Source organism: Lactuca virosa, chromosome 5 (genome assembly GCF_052849685.1).
Source record: "Lactuca virosa cultivar CGN04683 chromosome 5, Lactuca_virosa_CGN04683_v6, whole genome shotgun sequence".
In the NCBI taxonomy this organism is placed as follows: Eukaryota; Viridiplantae; Streptophyta; class Magnoliopsida; order Asterales; family Asteraceae; genus Lactuca; species Lactuca virosa.
In genome coordinates, this window is record NC_136430.1 from 436,433,972 (window position 1) to 436,440,153 (window position 6,182).

Sequence of the window (6,182 nt, forward strand, 5' to 3'; positions counted from 1 at the left end):
CCTCATTCACGAAGCCGGTCTATAAGGGGGGTATAAGGTTGTTGCTTATAAAATGGCAACTTAATGGGTGTCCACTCTCACCCACCGCTTCCTTGATCGGTGGAGGGTCGTTAGCCGAACGGGTAAGACAAGGACTTATAAATTCTCATTAAAAGTATGATGAATATTATAAAGTAACTAAATGCTTTTATTAAAATCCCAATCTTAGTTACTTTAGGAAAATGTGAATAAGGTGCTAATCCATGAAATTATACTTTACACTTTGTTTAAGTCGTTGGTGGAGCGTGTGTGGTTAACCGGCACACTAACTTGGACTTAACAAGGTAGTTAAAGGGTGACTTAAGGTTTACCATAGCATCGGTGGAGCGTGTGTGGTTTACTGGCACATCGATTGAGTGATAAACCTTGAGGGTACCAAGTGATTTGCATGGTTACTTCACACCTCGTTTTGTGATCCTCGGTATCCCAGTCACAAAACTTGGAGGGCACACTCGAGATTGAAACATGCCTTTGAAAAGTTCATTGAATCTCAAAAGAATCTAGGAATTTCTAAGAACCAATTAAAAACCTAATATTTATATTTCGTTTTTCATGGTGGAAATTGGTGAATCGTCATTCACCTACCTTTCAAATATGTTATAGCTTGGATTACGGCATACCTATTCTAAGTTATAATATATTGTGATTGGATCCTAGCCTTAATATTACATTTGGGTGTTTTATTAAGGACTCTCTTAATATCTAAACTAATCTTGTTCTCTTCTTTCAGATGTCTTCAAACAATGCTGCTTCTGGCTCTAATCCTAATGGCTCCTTTACCCTTATGAACTTGTGTGGGAAAGTCACTTTTGATGGATCCAACTTCAATGAATGGATCAGAAACATCAGGATGATTACCCGCTACGAGGACAAAGAATATGTCCTTGACAAGGAGCTTAAGGAGATTGATGAGACCACTGCAACTCCCCAGGAGATCGCTGACTTCCGGGCACATGAAAGGGATGCTACAAAAGTGGCATGCATCATGTTGGCCACCATGACAGCGGAACTCCAAAAGTCCTATGAGGACTTCTACCCTTTTGAAATGCACCAAGATCTGATGGAAAGATACCATCAAAGTGCACGACAAGAGAGGTATGAAATCATATGCTCTATCATAACAACCATGATGAAGGACGGGGAATCCGTCACGAGCCACATGCAGAAAATGCAAAGGTATGTGGATCGATTGCTGAAGCTTAATGTGAACTTCCCTGAGGAGCTTGCAATAGATATCATTTTGCACTCCTTACCATCGTGCTATGATCAATTCCGCATGACATATCACATGAATAAGGAAGAGGTCACACTCAGCAAACTTCAGGGACTCCTCAAGACCGCAAAAACAGGTCTTAAGGGTAAGTCGGTTGTTAACACTCCTACTCCAAACTCCGCCCCGGTTTTGGCAATCGGGAAAGGTAGAGGGAAGAAGAGGAAGAGCTCTTCGAAGGGTACCAAGGCTAGGACCCTTGATGGCTCTTCTTCAAGTGGAACCAAGAAAGGTTTTGTCACTCCTTCTTCTGACCCTAAAGAGGCTGAATGCTTCTATTGCCATGAAAAGTCACATTGGAAGCGGAACTGCCCAAAGTACCAGCAAGATGTGAAGGATGGGAAAGTTAAACCCAACCATGCAGGTATTTACACTATCTTATCTAATAACTCACCCCATTCTAACTCTTGGGTCCTTGATACCGGTTGTGATATTCATATATGTTCTGATTTGCAGGGACTAAGAAGAAGTGAGAATGTGGAGCATGGAAGAATAAACTTAATCATGGGGAATAGGAAAGCTTTACCTGTCACCAAGATTGGAGTTTATACTTTATCGCTAAGTAGTGGGTTTAGTTTAGATTTGAATAAATGTTGTTATTCGCCAGAAATGGCAAGAAATATTATTTCCTTTCATGCATTGTATAAACAAGGTTTCACCTTTTCATTTGATAATGAAGTTGGTTCGATTAATGCTTTCTTTAATAATGTTCTTTATTTTAAAGCATTACCTTGTGATGGTGTGTATGAAACTGTATCTGTGGTTGATAACTTAGGAAATAATGTATTGTGTATTGATTCTGTTAATGATAATAACTTGGATAAAGCATCATTATGGCATTGTCGTCTTGGACATATAAGCAAGAAACGCATATGCCAACTCGAAAAGGATGGAGCATTGGAGTCATTTGACCTAAAGTCAGATGATAGTTGCGAATCATGCTTACTTGGAAAAATGACAAAGTCACCCTTCACAGGTTCTTGTGAGAGGGGTGAAGGTTTGTTGGATCTTATACACACGGATGTGTGTGGGCCCTTCAAACATGCCACAAGGGATGCTAATCGTTATTATTTGACTTTTACTGATGATTACAGTAGATATGGATATGTCTACTTAATCAAGCATAAGTCAGAGACTTTTGAGAGGTTTAAAGAGTTTAAACAGGAAGTCGAGAATCAATTGGGCAGGAACATTAAGATGCTTCGATCCGATCGAGGTGGTGAGTATCTTAGTTCAGAGTTCCTCGACTATCTTAGGGAATGTGGGATTGTCTCATAATTGACACCTCCCAGGACACCGCAGTTGAATGGTGTAGCTGAGAGGCGTAATCGAACCTTGTTGGATATGGTTCGTTCCATGATGAGTCGAGCTTCGCTACCAATCTCATTTTGGGGGTATGCCTTAGAGACTGCCGCCCATATCCTTAATCTAGTTCCCACAAAGAAAGTTGCCAAAACTCCTCATGAGATGTGGACTGGTAAAGTACCCAAACTAGACCACATTAAGATTTAGGGTTGCGAGGCCTTCGTGAGACGCGAGACTCATGATAAGCTCGAACCTCGAAGTGAGAGGTGTATTTTCATCGGCTACCCACAGAAATCCTTTGGTTACCTCTTCTACAGACCTAGTGAGAATGTGGTCTTTGTAGCTAGGAGGGCTTTCTTTCGAGAGAGATAGTTCATAAGCCAAGGAGACAGTGGGAGGCAAGTTGACCTTGAAGAAATTCAAGAGTCAAGTGGTGAAGGAACTTCAAACCCTATCACTCAACTTGAGGAGGAAACTTCTGTTGAGCCAATTGACAAGTCTGTACCTCTGAGGCGTTCCACAAGGGTTAGGAATGCACCTGAGCATTACTATGGATTCCATATTACTGCGGAAGGTGATACACTTATCAGTGATGAGACACTGATAGGTCTGGATGAACCTAACAGTTACGCGGAAGCCATGGCAGGCCCTGAGTTAGCCAAGTGGAAAGAGGCAATGGACAGCGAGATACAGTCCATGTATGACAATCAAGTTTGGAACTTGGTTGAGAATGTACCAGGTCGTAAGACTGTAGGGTGCAAATGGATCTTCAAGAAGAAGACCGACATGGATGGTAATGTACACACTTATAAGGCACGACTAGTTGCAAAGGGTTTCTCACAAACTCCGGGAGTTGATTATGATGAGACCTTTTCTCCAGTGGCCAAGATTAAGTCTATTAGGGTTCTGTTAGCCATAGCCGCATTTCATGACTATGAAATATGGCAAATGGATGTCAAAACCGCTTTCCTTAATGGAAAGTTGGCTGAGGATGTTTACATGAGTCAGCCAGAGGGTTTTGTCAACACAGAGTACCCTAATAGAGTGTGTAAGCTTGAGAAATCCATTTATGGGTTAAAGCAAGCACCTCGCAGATGGAATCTTTGCTTTGATGAGAAAGTCAAGGAATTTGGCTTTTCTAGGAGTGAAGATGAATCTTGTGTATATGTCAAGGCTAGTGGGAGTATAGTTAGCTTTTTGGTATTGTATGTATATGACATACTACTCATAGGAAATGACATCCCAACTCTGCAGGAAGTTAAGTGCTGGCTTGGGAAGTGTTTCTCTATGAAGGACCTAGGAGAAGCTGCCTATATTCTAGGGATAAGGATCTTGAGAGACCGGAGTAAAAGACTAATTGGACTTAGTCAGAGTACTTACTTGGATAAGGTGTTGAAGAGATTCGGCATGCAGGACTCCAAGAAAGGAGAGTTACCCATCCAGAGTAATGCCAGATTGAGTAAGACACAAAGCCCTAGTACTGAGGCTGAGATAGCAGAAATGAGTCGAATACCTTATGCTTCGGCTGTAGGATCGATCATGTATGCTATGACGTGTACTCGACCTGATGTAGCCTTTGCTTTGAGCATGGTTAGCAGGTATCAGGGGAACCCTGGCAAGGCACACTGGACTGCGGTAAAGAATATCCTCAAGTACCTACGGAGGACTAAGGACTGGGTCCTTACCCTCGGTGGGAGTGAAGACTTGAGAGTTGTAGGGTATAGTGATGCTAGCTTTCAGACTGATAGGGATAATTTCCGCTCTCAGTCAGGCTGGGTCTTTACCTTAAATGGAGGAGCAATTTCTTGGAAGAGTTCCAAGCAAGAGACAGTGGCTGATTCAACTTGCGAATCAGAGTATATAGCAGCTAGCGAGGCAGCAAAGGAGGCGATATGGCTGAAGAACTTCATTGGAGACCTTAGAGTTGTACCAGCTATTAAAGAGCCAATGGAAATTTTCTGTGATAGTGAAAGTGCAGTTGCCTTAGCCAAGGAACCAAGGAATCACGGGAGATCCAGACACATCGACAGAAAATACCATTTCATCAGACATCGAATAGAAGAAGGACTCCTCATGGCAAAGAGGGTATCATCGGATGAGAATCCAGCAGATCCCCTCACGAAGGGACTGACTCGAGTTAAGCATCTCCAGCATGCTCGGAGCATAGGGCTGAAGGATAATATTAGATTTAGTAGTTAGATAACCTTGAAATTTATAAAGTGTAATTGACATTAGATGATGAATAAAAGGTGTTTTATTTATGAGTAAAGTGTTGTTATCTCTTGTCGATCGTTTACTATATTTCTTTTGCATGTTTTGACTTCCAGAATAATTATGTTTGGTATATCACATTATTTGAACCTCCACAGTCGGTCATATGTCGGAAGTAGGTATGAATCAAGACTGTCATGATTGGTTGCAGAGGTCTAAGTTGTTGGACATGGCTACAACACTCATGAGTGCTCATAAGTTCTGAGCATTGGACTCAACCCACGCTCATTGGAATCACTTCATGGAATTTATCTCGAGTGATCGTGAGACGGTAATATCATATAAGTCTTCAAACCTAGAGATATGATTTGTTACTTATGAGTTGGTTATGCATTGATTGTACGTTAACGCATTGGTAACTCGATGTTATAAAACGTGCTTTTGTGTATAATTCAATGAGTGGTAGAACAAACATATGAGTCGAAGTTTATCTGTTCCTTCTTGGATTAGAAGCTGATATCTGGGCCCCTCGATGATTTTGTTTTGACCTATGTACCGGGCCCAGTCAGAACTAAGTTGATGTGTTCAATTAAGTTCTTTGTCAAACAAATCGGAAATCGGGAAACAAACTGCTGGACACAAAGTAAGACACTGTTCCATGTATTTGTCCAGCTGATATCTAGAACAGAGGATTATATGATCACTTATCTTAAATGGCGTATCATCATCTTCTCAGTTCCGAGAGACCTTGAAAGAGCTACGATTGCCGATCGGTTCCTGAAGTATTGCAGTTATAGTTATTAGACTTATCCAAATGGGAGACTGTTGGATAAGGTGTATAAGTCCATAACTATTTCTGGTATGTACTTGACCCGACCCGGCATGGTCCATTTGGGTTGCATGGCACCATGCAATTGGATGAACTAAAATGAGAGAAATAACACTTATGGTTTATTAATATATTATAAGTTCTAATATATTAATAATATTATTTAATTAGTTTGATCAAGAATTAATTTAGAATTAATTAAGTGATCAAAAGATAACTAATTAAATATATGGGTAGATTATGTAAATCTTCCATATCTTATATAGTGGGCTAAGAGGCTCCATGGATTATCAAATTGTGTTCCACCCATAGGATGCTCCATGGATGCTCCATGGGAGTTACAAACCCATGGGTCATGGAAATGAAGAGTCATGACACATTAGGGTTTACATGGTGTAACCCTAGATGTGTCAACACTATATAAGAAACCCATTCTCCACCAAAATGGCTACACACTAAGAAACAAGAGGGCTAGAGCCGATTTTGCAAGTGTAAGATTCTCTCAAAGTTTACTCCTTTGCATTTGGT